At 37.8% G+C, this 14,430-nt stretch overlaps 1 protein-coding gene across 3 annotated transcripts in view; it reads right to left on the bottom strand.

Moving 5' to 3' along the window:
• Positions 1–14,172, bottom strand: part of LNP1 (leukemia NUP98 fusion partner 1) — a 34,556-nt gene extending 20,384 nt beyond the window's left edge. For 2 of the 3 annotated variants that reach the window (XM_044251220.1, XM_044251225.1), the window contains exon 1: positions 14,098–14,166. The gene's annotated coding sequence lies outside the window, so the exon portion shown is untranslated. Of the gene's footprint in view, positions 1–13,148 lie in introns of all 3 variants that reach the window. The other variant, XM_044251221.1, reaches the window with a different exon arrangement.
• Positions 14,173–14,430: the final 258 nt, after the last annotated feature.

The following is a 14,430-nucleotide window of genomic DNA, read 5'->3' as shown; positions in this document are numbered from 1 at the left end:
CTTGAATACTTGAAACTGTGAGCTGTTAATTTAATGTCCTGATTGTCAGAATGTTCTTTTATAGGTAATATGTTAAAACCCAGTCATCCATTTCCATGACTGTTATCAAGTTACACTGTGAAGTTTGCCACTCTGTTGCTTGGTGTTTAAGTGTCTGAAAGTATGTATTACTTGAGCATACCTCATCATCACTTCTTATTCTAAAAAGCTATACCGTTTATATTATGAAGGTACTGTTGATGTAAAAAAATATCTGGGGGGTTTTGTTTTCAGAGGTCTGCCTGTTGGTTACATAATATCTAGTTACTTTGGCAGTAAGCAACATCAAGTTCTGCAGCATTTGGGCCAATGGTAGGCTTGACAATAGTCAAAGTCGTCAGATGTTGGAATAGGTTTTTATAAGACAATATATCATCTCTTCCACAAGAGACTTTGAAGCAGAGTATTGATTCTCATCTGTCAGAGATGGAATCTATGCAGCTTTGCCTCCAGCAGCGTTATGCCTTATATGGCCTCTCAAGGACTCCTTGATCCCTGGGCAGCTATTATTCTAAAACAGATTGAATACACTATTTGTTAAAATTTACCACTCTGGAAAAAAAAAAAAAAACTTTACCAGTTTAGCTCATCAATGTGTTATACTTCAGAAAAGGCTTCCTCCCAGTTACTAACTACAATTTCACAGAATCTAAGGGTAATGTCTCAGCACTTTTTTTTTAGTTTGAGTCTACAAGCCTCCCCATAAGAAGTGCCCCAGAAAAGAATTGAGAGAATTAAAGAATCCTATGAGTCTCATTTCTAAGAGGGGCAAAATTTTGCCATGTACTATAACAGAGTGGATTACCAAACATTTAAAGGAAACTGTGACAAAATATGACATTTAGAAAAAGAAATTGGAATGATTTAAGTTTGAGTCAATAAACAATGAGCAGGGGTGGCCGGGTGGCTTAGTTGGATGGGCATCAGACTCTGGATTTCGGCTCAGCTCATGATCTCAGGTTGTGAGATTAACCACCCCTGCGCCCTACGTGTCCCCCACCCAGGTGCAGCTCGTCACTCAGCAGGGAGCCTGCTTAAGATTCTTTCTCTCCCTCTCCCTCTGTCCCTCCCCCTCTTTCTTCACCTTCTCTCTCTCAAAGAAATAATCCTTAAAAAAAATAAAAATAAACAATGGGTAATTTTCACACTGTTATAAATAAAAACTTTAACAAAGCTCCAGAATGATCTGTTCTGAGGACCAAATGCCATATGCTCTTAGTATAAATGTGGTCTTTCTGGAAAGAAATACAGCGAGTTTATTAAGAAGATTTGTTTTAAATATTCATGTTCCTTGGCCCAGAAATTTCTCTTCTTGGTATTGTAAGTATATAATCAGAGGTATGCAGAGGATATTTGTTCATCATAACATTATTAAAAATAGCAAAAATGTGGGGTGCCTGGGTGGCTCAGTTAGGTGTTCCACTCTTGGTTTCAACTCAGGTCATGATCTTGGGATTGTGGGATCAAGGCCCCCATCTGCCCTATGCTCAGCACAGAGTCTGGACTCTGCTTGTCCCTCTCCCTCTCTCTCTGTCCCTCCTCCCCGCGTACACACACTCTCTCCCAAATAAATAAATAAATAAATAAATAAAATATTTTAATAAAATAAAATAGAAATGTGGAAACATCTTAAAAGCACAATTGGAGACCATGCTAATAAATTAAGGCACCTTCATACAACAGAATTCTATGCAATCATAAAAAAAATCAAGGGATTTAATGACAAAGGAAACTTCTCAAAATAAAATCTTTGGTGACAAAATCAAAATATAATACACCGTGATAGTTAATTTTATTTGTCAACTTGACTGGGCCATGGTGCCTTGCTATTTAGTCAAACATTATTCTGGATTTCCATGAGAGCATTTGTGAATGAGATTTACAAATTCTTTAAGTATAAATTGTTATTTATTTGTGGCAAGTCAAATTTAAAAAAATTTTTTCATTTGAGTCTAGTTGACCCATAATGGTATATTAGTTTCAGGTGTACAATATAGTGATTTAACATCTCTATATGTTATGCTATGCTCACTACAAGTGTAGCTACCATCTGTCACCATACGATGTTCTTACAATATCATTGACTGTATTCCCTATATTATACTTCCTATTCCCATGACTTGTTCATTTCATAACTGGAAGCCTATATCTCCCACTCCCCCTCATCCATTTGGCTTATCCCTTTGGCAACCATCAGTTTGGCATCTTTTCCTGTAAGTCTGATTCTGCTTTTTGTTTGCTTATTCATTTATTTGGTAGATTCCACATATAAGCGAAATCACGTGGTATTTGCCTTTCTCAGTCTGACTTATTTCACTCAGCATAATACCCTCTAGGTCTGCCCATGTTGTCACAAATGGCAAGATTTCTGGATGAGATTTGTATTTCAATTGGTGGATTCTGAGTAAAGCAGATTGCTCTCTATAATGTGGGTGGGCCTCATTTAACTAAATAGTTTGAATAGAAAATAAGATTGAAGATTGACCTACCCCAAGCAAGAGAATTCTACTAACAGACTGCCTTTGGACTTCAAGTGCAATATTGCTTCCCCTGGGTCTCCAGCTTCCTGACTCGCCCTGTAGATTTTGGACGTATCAGCCTCCATAATCATGTGAATCAATTCCTTAAAATAAATCTTGTCCTCTCTCTTTCTACATGACACACACCAACACACACACACACACAGAGAGAGAGAGAGAGAGAGAGACCCTATTGATTCTATTTCTCTGGAGAACCCTAATAGTTTATACTAGCATGATCTCAAATATCAACTATGAATCATGGGATTTCAGATAATTTCTTTTTGTTCTTTCTATTTTTCTCTACATTCTGTAAGTGATCATGCAGCACTTTTATAATCATGAAAAGATGTTATTTTAAAATGACTCCTGTACGTCATACCTAATGCTGAAAGGCAGAAAGCTTTCCCGATGAGATCAGGAAAAAGGCAAGAATGCCCATTCTTACCACTCTGATTCAACACAGTGCTAGAAGTTCTAGCCAGTGCAATAATGGAAGAAAATGGGAGGGGTGTGAGGGAAGGCATACACATTTTAAAGAAAGAAAGAAAATTGTCTCTATTTGCAGATAATGACTGTATCTAGATAAAACCCAAAGGGATTTATAAAACCACTCTCAGAACCTTTAAGTGAGTGTCAGTAATGTCCCAAGATACAGGTTCAATACAAAGAAAACTTAATTTCATTTCTACATACTAAAAATGAATATGTGGAAATCAAAATTCAAATCACAATACCATTTATAATTGCCCCCTAAAGAAAGTGAAATACTTAGATACAAATCTAAGAAAACATGTACAGAATCTGTATTCTGAAAATAACAAAAGGCTGTTGAAAGAAATCAAAGAAGAATAAAGAAATGGAAAGGCTTATTCATGAGTAAGTCATGAAGCAAAGATGTCAATTCTCCCCATACTGAACTCTAGGTTTAATACAAATTCCTATCCAGGTGTTTGCAGACATGGAAAAGCTTATTCTAAAATTGATAGAAATTCAAAGGACATGAAATAGTTAAAACAATTCTGAAAATAAGGAGTAAACATTGGGAGAACCATGCTATTCAATGTTAAGGCTTACTGTATAGCTACAATAATAGAGACAGTGTAGTGTTGATAGAAATACACATAGAACAATGGACCAGAATAGAGAATCCAGGAAAAGATACAGACACAGACATCTAAACTAAATTTTGAAAAAGTGAAAAGGCAATTCAAGTAAGGAAAGTGGAGTAAGGAAAACCTATTCAACAAATGGTGCTGGAACAATTAGACATTCACAGTTTTAAAAAGTGAATCTTGCAGCAGCTATCCAGCAGGGCGTGTACATCTGGTTCACCATGTTTTAAAAAAAAAAAAAAAGTAAAAAAATGAATCTTGACCTACATCTCATACCCAATACCAAAAATTAACTCACAGTGGATCACAAACTCAAACATAAATTATGAAGCTATAAAACTTTTAGGGAAAAAATGGAGAAAATGTTTGAGATCAGGAACTCGGCAAAGGGGTGCCTAACTGGCTCATTTGGTGGAGACTGTGATTCTTGATCCCAGGGTTGTGAGTTCAAGCCCCATACTGGGTATAGAAGAGAGATTACTTAAAAATAAAATCTTTAAAAAAAATTTTTTTAAAGGAACAAAGCAAAGATTTCTTAGATTTCACACTAGATGTGTAATTCATAAAGAGAAAAATGGATTAATTAGATCTCATCATTTTAAAATCGTTTGCCCTTTAAATGACCCTGTGAAGAAAATGAAAAGACAAGGTGAAGACTAGGAGAAAATATTTGCATTTGCCAACATATCCAACTAGTTTCTAGAACATATAAATAGCTTTCAAAATTTGACACTAAAAGAACAAAGAACCCAATTAGGAAATGAGCAAAAGACATTAAAGACATTACATTGAAAAAAACAGACACCAAGTAAGCACATGGAAAGGTGTCAACATCATTACCCCTCAGGTCAATGAAAATTAAAACCAAAAGCAGTTAGCACTATAAACACCTATCAGAATGGATAAAAAATTTTAAAATAGTGTCAACACCAAATGTTGGAGAAGAAGCAGAGAAGTTAAATCCTTCTTATTATGGTGCTGATGGGACATAAAAATGGTATAGCCAGAGGCGCCTGGGTGGCTGGGTGGGTTAAAGCCTCTGCCTTCGGCTCAGGTCATGATCCCAGGGTCCTGGGATTGAGCCCCACATCAGGATCTCTCCTCAGCAGGGAGCCTGCTTTCTCCTCTCCCTCTCTCTGCCTGACTCTCTGACTACTTATGATCCCTGTCTGTCAAATAAATAAATAAAATCTTTTTTAAAAATGGTACAGCCACTTTGGAAAATAGTTTACCACTTTATTTTAAAACTAAAAATGCAACTACTATATGATCCCCAATGGCACTCTTGGGTATTTATCTTAGAGAAATTAAAACCTATATTCATGCAAAAACCTACATATGAATGTGCAGATTTGATATACACAACAATTTAGATTGCTTTCAAGAGAATTATGCTGAGTGAAAAAGTTTAGTCTCAAAAGAATACATACTATATAATTTTATTTATATAGCATACGTGAAATAACAGTCACAGAGATGAAGAACAGATTAGTGATTGCCAAGGGTTAAGGATTGGGAGCCGGGGGTTTGGGCTATAAAAGTTCAACATGAGGGAGTTGGGATGATGGAATAGTTCTACATTTTTATTGCAGTGGTAGTTACATGACACATGTTAAAACTGTGCAGAACTGTAACTCCCACATACAACAAGTGCGTGCATAGCTGATGAAAGCTGAATAAATTTTGTGGATTGTATCAATTTCAATTTCCTGGTTTTAATATTGTCCTATAATTGTCAGTATGTGAAAAGTGGCGTGAAAGGTATGAGACCCCTATGTGCATTTATTTGCAACTTCCTGTGAAACTATAATTATTTCATAATAAAGGTAAAAAGAAAAATGTCTAGTAGCAAGAAAAAGAAACTTCTCTAAATGAGTAGCTACAAGATTAAAGTGCTGTTGATCTAGAGGTATTCTGGGAAGATAATAATGAGGACAGCATAGCTTTTCAACCTCTCTGAATCCCCACATAAAAACCAATAGAGCAATTGTAGAGGAAAATATCCATGGACAACTCTACAGCAAATACTGGTGACAAGATGTACTTCACTCCCAAGTGGAGAGTGTGGGGACAAACTTCCAACAGCTAAGACCTGGGATAGTTGTTCATGAAGGAGGAAAAGAAAACAACAAAGCAACTGCCAGACCTGAGAACAGGAGAACCACAAAATAGCCAATACTTGGGAAAACATAAGGGACCAATTTGAGAATAGCATTAATCTTTTATCCAGCAACATTGCTAAATTATTAGTTGTAGTATATTATGCTTTTAAAAAATTTTCTATGGAGACAACCATATTATCTATAAGTAATGAAAAGTTACTTCTTTCTTTCCAATCTCCCTTTGTTTCCTTTTTTGTCTTATTATTTTGGCTAACACCTTCAGTACTATATAACAGAACCCAGAATCCCTGACTGGTTCTTGGCTTTAAAGAGAAAAGTACTAACATTTCACTATTAGGTATGATTATTTATTTAGATTTCCAGATTATCTTTATCAAAGTTCTATAATAAAAATGTTTTTCTAACTGTGTCATAGGCAAATAGGGCAAGACTGTGACACTGGTTAAATCTTAGCAGAAGATGGTGGTAGATTAAAAAGAATTGCAACTTTTTTGCTACTTCTCCCATTGAGAGTTGGAGTCTAATTCGCCTTCCCATGAATCTGTTCTGGCCTTAGTAACATACCTGGGCCATAGAAGGTGTCAGAGCGATGTTTTAGAAAGTTATGCGCTTCTGCTTAGGGGTCCTGGGACACTCTAGGAACCCTTAGCTGTCACATGAGTCTGACTGCCCTGATTTCCATGCTGGAAAGGCCACAAGAAGTTGTCCCCCTGTATAGTCTCAAATCAGTCTAGTCTTCAAGCCCTTTGCACCAAGGTGTGAGACCCTGAGTGAAGCTGTCTTAAACTCTCCAGACCAGTCCATTTGACAGAAGAATAAACTGTTGACACCAAGACAGGAGTCAATCAAGCCTGGGCAAATTCCTGAGCAATAAACCTTTAAGATGTAATAAAATAGCTGTTTTAAGCCACTAAGTTGCTTTGAGCCACTGCCATTGGGATAGTGTGTTAAGCAGCAATAAATAACAGGAACCTAAGCACAAAAACTACTTTTTATGGGTTTACTTTTTTACATAATTTAACAAAATTAAGTCTCCTCCTCATTGTTGGATTTGAGGCTAGTTTTCACTGATTCAGAAAAACAACAAAAGGTAAAGATAGGGGAGAATAGCCTAGAGGACTTCAGGTTCAGTGCTAGATCAATGCTAAGATCAAGTCTGCATAACCAACACTCCTAGTCCAACAGGAATGAATTAGTCACTGGCACTCTTTATTGGTGGCTACTCCACTGCAGGCCCATCATTTAGTGATGGACCAGTATCTTCATGCAATTCAGATGATGGAACACCTTTCTCTAGGCAGGCATAGCCTGATACCAGACTGTGAGGAGTAAAGTACAGGTTGGATCTCAGCCCCCACTTGCTCCAGGGGCGCAATGCAAGTAATCTATATGTAATTATCTTTAGAAGTATAAGCAGGCAACATTTCTACATTTGCAAATGACATAAACTCTTGTGGGTGGTAATGAGCTAAGTTGATGAGAATTGATGAGATAGATCTTACAAATCTGTGAGTGGGCAGAAAGGTGGAAAGTGAGTGCCTAAAGTATACATATGCGCCATCAGTCACAGCTAAGGAGAAGGAGCTAGGTTGACTGTAGATTGTTCCCTGAAGATAAATGCAGAGGCTCCTTCTGACAGCAAAAAGAACAGCCACTTGATTGAATCATCAAGTGACATTTCCCCTGAAAAACAAAGAAGCGCCACCCACTCAACTAATGCTTTGACGGAAGTTGAACAAGGCAGAAACCATCAGGAGAAAAACTGGGGGAAAATTAACAGCATGAGGCCTCAGAGGAAGCACAGACTATATATCATAAGTGGGGTATGAAGGACAAACCAATCAGACCCCAATGGAATGGGGAAGAAGCTGCAGTGGTGCAGGGGGTAACTAACTACAGCATACTAGGGACTGGAAACCAGTAGATAGGATGATGGTGGTAATGGAAGCAGACTATTCCTGGCGGTGGCAGCAGTGGCAGCACTCGAGTTGGTTTCTTAGCTGATGTAGGTGTTGGACAGCAATGGTGGCACCAGATTGTTCAATATTGGCAACAGGAATGGAAATGAAGTAGCAGTCAGGGAATTGGTCAATAAACACTTTATCAACTCTTTACTCCGCACTGACATTTCAGGTATTATGTTGCATGGATAAATAAGTTAACAATTATTGTGTGCCCAGCCTTGCAATAGATATGGGAGCACAAAGATGACTAGAACATGATTCTCACCGCTCAAGGACTCAGAACTGAGTATGGGTGGCACATGATAACAAATAATTATGGCAATGTGGGAGTTGTGAGGAAAATATTTATACTGTTGTATAGGCCCAATGCAGAAAGAAAAAACATAGCCCTTTGCTCTGACATATAGCTTTACTAGAGACACTATGTTAGGCACCATAAAAGGTAAAATGTTAAGTATTGGACATAGCTTCTGACTTGGGATGCTTATGGTCTAACAGATGAGGCAGGACAAGTATAATTCTGTAAACCAAGGTAAAAAGGGCCATGTTTTAAGAAAGTTCCAGAAAAGTATTTGGGGAGTTTAAAGGAAAGCTCATAATATAGTGGACACTCAGTTTTGCTTTAAGTAAATGAGGATTCTAGCTATCTCATCCAATATGTCATTTTTTCCATCTTTGATACCCTTCAATATCAATTACGTAAAAACAATATCTATTGCATGCTTACTATATGCTTTGGACTGAATGTTTGTGTCTCCCCCACAAACATCAAATTCTTAGGTTGAATTCCTAGCTCCTAATGTGATGGTGTCTGGAGATAGAGCCTTTGGGATGTAATTAGGGTTAAATTAGATCATGAGGGTGGGACCCTGGTCCCATGGGATTAGTGCCTTTCGAAGAAGATGCATCTTCTAAAGAGTTTGTGTGCATGAGCGCTCTCTCTCTCTCCCCTAGTTACCACAAAAAGAGAGATAGAGACACAAAGAGAGAGAAATCATGTGAGGACACAAGGAGAAGGTGGCCATCTGAAAGCCAGGAATAGAGCTCTCACTAGAAACCACATTGACTAGAACTTTGATCTTGGACTTCCCAGCTTCCAGAACTGTGAGAAATAAATTTTCATTGTTCAAGCCACACAGTCTGTGGTATTTGGCTATAGCAGCCCTAAGAGGCTAATACAGATTTTGGTATAGTGAGTGACACCGCAGTCTCCCCCAAATTCATGCCCATACACGTAAAACAAGTTCATTTCATCCCAGCAGCCCCCAAAGTCTTAACTCATTCCAGCACCTACTCTAAAATCTAAAGTCCAAAGTCTCATTTCAATATCATACAAATCAAGTATGGGTGAGACTTGAGATATGATTTATCCTGAAGCAAAATTCCTGTCCAGCTGTGAATCTATGAAATCAAACATGCTATTTGCTTCTAAAATACAACAATGTGACAGACTTAATTATAGACATTTCCATTCCAAAAGGGAAAAATATGAAAGAAGGGGTAAGGGGTCCCAAACACGTTCAAAATTTAATACAGTCAGTGCCATTACATTTTTTTTGTTGTTTCTTCAGTCCCAGCTGGCAGTGTTTCTTCTTCTGGTATCATCCTATCTCTATTTCTAGCCTCTGCTGAGATGGCTGATGAAGCCCATGAGTTCCATCAAGATCTATCAAATCGTTGTTCAGCTATACCATTAATGTTCTCTTGAGAACAAGCTTTATTGTTTTCTGCAATATGGACAAAGAATTTTCCAATCTCCAAGTTTTTATTCCTTTTCACCTAACAGTTCCATCTTTAACTCATCTGCTTCCTCTTCCATTCTACTATAAGCAATGGGAAGAACTTTCAATACTTTGCTTAGATATCTCTTAAATATCCATTTTCATCATTCATAAGTTCTACCTTCTACAAGATACTAGGACAAAACGCAGCCGAGTTCTTTGGCACTTTATAAGAAAAATAACTTTCTTCCAGTTTCCAACAGACCTTTCCTCATTTCCTCTGAGATTTCACTGAAATAGCCTTTAATATCCATATTTTTACCAACATTCTGTTCATGATTATATATTTATGTAAGAAAATGAAAGCTTTGTCTCCATCGCTCATTTTTTCTTTCTGAGCCCTCAGCACAATTGCCTTTAATGTCCTTATGTCTACCAACAGTTCCTTCATGGAAATCTCAGCTTTTTCTAGCACACAACTCAAAACTCTTTCAGCCTCTACCTATCATGAGCCCAAAGCCACTTCCACATTTTTAAGTATCTTCTAGAGGCAGCACTCCACTCCTAGTACTAAAATCTGTATTACTTAGCATGCTCCAGAGAGGCAAAACCAGAAACTACTAGACATACATATTTTTAAGATTTACTATAAAGGAATGGACTAATGCAATTATGGAGGTTGAGAAGTCCCAAGATCTGCAGTTGAGAGAGAACTGAGGGAGCTGACGGTGCAAATTCCAGTCTGAAAGCTGGCAAGCTCAAGCAAGACCCAAGAGCCCATGCTTTAGTACAATTCCAAAGGTATGAAAAAACCAATGATCCAGCTCAAGGTAGTCAAGCTGTGGAACATCGCTCTAACTGAGGGAAAGTGAGCCTTTTTATTCTTTTCAAGTCTTCTACTGATTTGGGCTTTACTCAGTCTATTGATTCAGATGTTCATCTCATCGAAAAAACAGCCTCACAGACACACGCAGAACAATTTTTGACCAAATATCTGGGCACATGTGGCCTAGTCAACACATGAAATTAACTATTACAAGGACTAACTTCTGGGCGCTGGGAGTATAAGACAAACAAAGTTTCTGTCTGCATAGAGTTTATATCCTGTGACGGGTCCCCTAAATAATTTTAAACACTGCCAAGTGCTATCAATGTGGACTATAGAAATAGAAGAAGTGTATAGGAGGAGGGGATGGCCAGACATTTAACCTCATAGGAAGTGAAGAGGGTCTAACAGTTTTTGAGCTCAAGAATGAAACTGGGATTATGCATTGGGAAGAGTAATCTAGTATCTAAGTGCAGAATGACACATAGAAGAAAGGTACTGGAAGCTGGGAAGCTGATACAGCATTGAGAAAAGATAAAGAAAATAGAGAAAAGAAAAAAGAGAAGAAACAACTATTTATTCAGCATCTATTCTATGCCAGACACACTTCTAAGTGTTTTCATGTATTTGAATGGGGAGGTGGCAGGGGGCATGAAAAGGAAAAAATATATATATTACAAGTGAATCAGTAAGACTTCACAGAAGATTTTGTGTTTACATATGCATATATTGGTACATTCACTTCTGCTAGGTAAGTAGAGTTGTAAAAGAGAAAGGTCCAAAAAGTGTAAGCTTTCACTTACACTTTTACACTTACACAAAAGTGTAAGCTAGGAAGGTTAACAGTGACATTGTGAGAAAAAGGGGATTTACAAAGGGAAGGACTGAGGAGGGAAGATGATGAGTTATATTCTTTAAAATGGGGCATCCAGGCAAAGATGCTCAGAAAATAGTAGGAAATTATAGGGCTAGGGGGTGAACAGATATATATCATAGTAAGAAATACTTAGATATTGATGATCTTCAGGGAAATGGTACTTGAAGCAATGAGACATACTTTGGTTACTAATGGAGAGATTGCAGACAAAGAACACAAATTCTTTCAGATTACTATATTTGAGGAAAATCTGGAGCTGTGCTGTCCAATATGGTAATCATTAGTCACACAAAGTAATTTAAGTCTATTAAAATGAAAACAAAATATTTAGTCACACTAGATGTATCTCCAAGTGCTCAATAGCTACACATGGCTATTGGACATCAACAGATAACAAATCATATTGGATATCACAGCTTAAAAAAAAAAACACTTCCAACATCACAGAAAGTACTATTGGACAGCATTTATCTGGAAATTGGTCAGTGAGTAGAAGAACCAGGAGAACTTAGTCTCCTGAAAGCCAGGGAAAACCATGTATCAAGAAGGGAAAGACCAATGATACCAAATGCTTCAGTAAAATCAAATAAAAGTCAAAAACAAACAATGAATTAAGTGACCTTTAAAGTACTTTCAGACTAGTAACAAAATTAGAAACCAGATTATAAGAGATTTTGGATGAAATGGATGATAAGCATAGATAACAGGCATAAACAATTCTTCTCAGTATTTTGTAGTGAAGAAAAACAGAGTGGAAACCTAAGGAAAAATTGAAAGAGAATCAAACTGTGTATGTGCTTAGTATGTTTACGGACTCACTGGAAGCCTTGAGCACCAATCAAGCAGCTATCTACCAACTCTACCAACAAGAAAGGCTTTCATGTAGCAAACAATTGAGGGGCTAGAATCATACAATTTCATAGCTAGGAGGAGACTTAGAAATCATCTAATCCACTGGTCACATTGGTGCCCACAGTCACACACATGGCTTGTTAATATTAAAATCTAGAATAAGAACTCAGATCTCTTGCATACCAGTCCATTATGTTCTACCTCATTTCAACTGACTCCCAAGATAGACCACAGAAGAGGTGAAGAAATGTATTGAATTCCGTTAATCTAGCAGGAAAAACAAAATGTTTTATGCTCACAAATACAAAACTTCAATTTTCTTAGAGACAATTGTACTTCTCTCCTTTAAATTTAAGAAAAACAGAAAGCTAAGTAATGAATGTATGCTATTTTGTAACAAACAATATACTAAAAAGAAATTAAATGTTATCTAATTAAATCTTTCACATATAGGTGTGAGAGGAATGTTTTCACTATTTCACAGCTCAGAAATTTATGCCTTAGGTCAGCAAGGTCATAGAACTAATGACATTCTTACTCAGTTCTACACTATAATCAATAAGGAAATGATGGAAAAAATGGGAGAAAAGAGATGAATAGGCTAGGGAATGAAAATGTTATGTTCAACAAATCACAAAAGTAACAAGAACAAATTCATTTACTGATGCCAATCTTAAAACCAATAAAAGCAGCCTTTTAGATAAATATTAATTAAAGTGTTTCAAAAAATTCTAACACTGATCACCTTTGGAGAGGGGAACTGGGTAGCTAGGGATACGGTGATTTTTCACAGTAAACACTTTGTAACTTTGTAACTTTTGGATTGCAACCATAACAACGTTATCTATTCTGATAAGTTTTTTTTTTAAACTTCAAATAACTTATTTCTTACCAATAGTACTTACTAGCATTCTACAATCTCCTGAGGCTGCAGAAAAATAACTGCGGTGAAGAAATATCCTAACTCTATTCTAAAACAGCAAGGGAGAAATTGCATTAAGGGCCAGAAGACTTTCCTCTGAGGGCTGGGAATCAGGAAGGAAGAAAAGACGACTGCCTGCAACAATCCCTATTTGATCAACTCAGTTCTGTTGCTATTATTTTTAACTCACCTTTTGAGTCTGTTGCTGAGGAACCCTATTACCTGAAAGCAGTTTACTAATAGGAACCTACATGAAGCAGAAAAAAAAGCAACGATACCGAAACCTTCGAATTGGGCCATTCTAATTTAATGTCTACTTTAAATAAATAAATTTTTATTTTAAACAAACTATTTTTAATAAACTATTTAAAATAAACTATCTTTCAGTTATTATGTAGTTCTACTGTGATGCTGAAAATCCTGTTGCGCCCAAAAGCAAAATGAACCTTTGTAAATTTTTAATATAAGGGGCTGCAGACCAGTATACTTGATAAGCGGAGCCACAGCTCTGGATTCATTCTCTATTAATACTAGTCTTTTCTTACTGAAAATACTATGAAATCCGAACAATTCCTTGCAAGGGAAATTCTTGTATTTTAAGACGTCTGGTGCAGAGCATGGGGAAAGGACTTGACAAAAAGCTACTCGATATATGATAGCTATGAATTGAACTTTCGTTTTGGGAATGAAGCAAGAAGGCTGAAGACAGCTAATGCAAAACTCGCAAGGCGGTGGGCGGATCAGAGCACTGCGGAGGGCGCGGGTGATCCAGGGATCGAGACGTGGGCTGGGATGTCAGGAAAAATCCAGCACAAGGCACAAATATGTACAGGAAAGCTGAAAGCAGGTGGGACCTCTGGGTCTTCGCATTTCTACCCACTCAGTTCAAGAACTTCATTAACAACACACAGACGTCATCGCTTTCGTAACTGGTGCAGACGGTGAACCGCGGGGACTCTGTTCAAGCCGTTTTGGCGGAAGCCAACTTAGATTTGCCCGTTTCCACCCTGTGTGATTTCTACCATCTGCCGTTGCCCCCAGCAATCTCAAATTCCTCCATACTACAGTCCGGCCACGGTAGAAATAAGGAAATCGATGATACAACGGACTAGCTCTAGCTGAGTTCTTCCTTCACACACCTTTAACGGTCCTTTTAATCCGTTGGTTTCCAGGACTTCATAAGCAAACTACCGGCCCCAAAGGTCTGAGAAGCGCCTACGTGGCGGTAATGGGGGAACGAAGCCCAAATTCCACCAATAAACTGGGCTACTCGGGCTACGCCCCGCCCACCATTCCTGTCAACCAATAACATTCACAACTCTTCCGCTACTCCCGCCCGTCCTTGGGATCGCTGCAGACTCCGCACCGCTCGTCTGCGCACCATAGATCCACCCTATGTGTGTCCCTCCTCCTCTTCCCCAGATAAGAGGTCCCTCTGAAAGCGGAGGGAACGACAGTGGCTACCAGCGGAA

This window comes from Neovison vison, chromosome 6 (genome assembly GCF_020171115.1).
Source record: "Neovison vison isolate M4711 chromosome 6, ASM_NN_V1, whole genome shotgun sequence".
NCBI classification, from domain to species: Eukaryota; Metazoa; Chordata; class Mammalia; order Carnivora; family Mustelidae; genus Neogale; species Neogale vison.
Note: the sequence above shows the minus strand (reverse complement) of the source record. Positions and strands in the feature narration are given on the sequence as shown.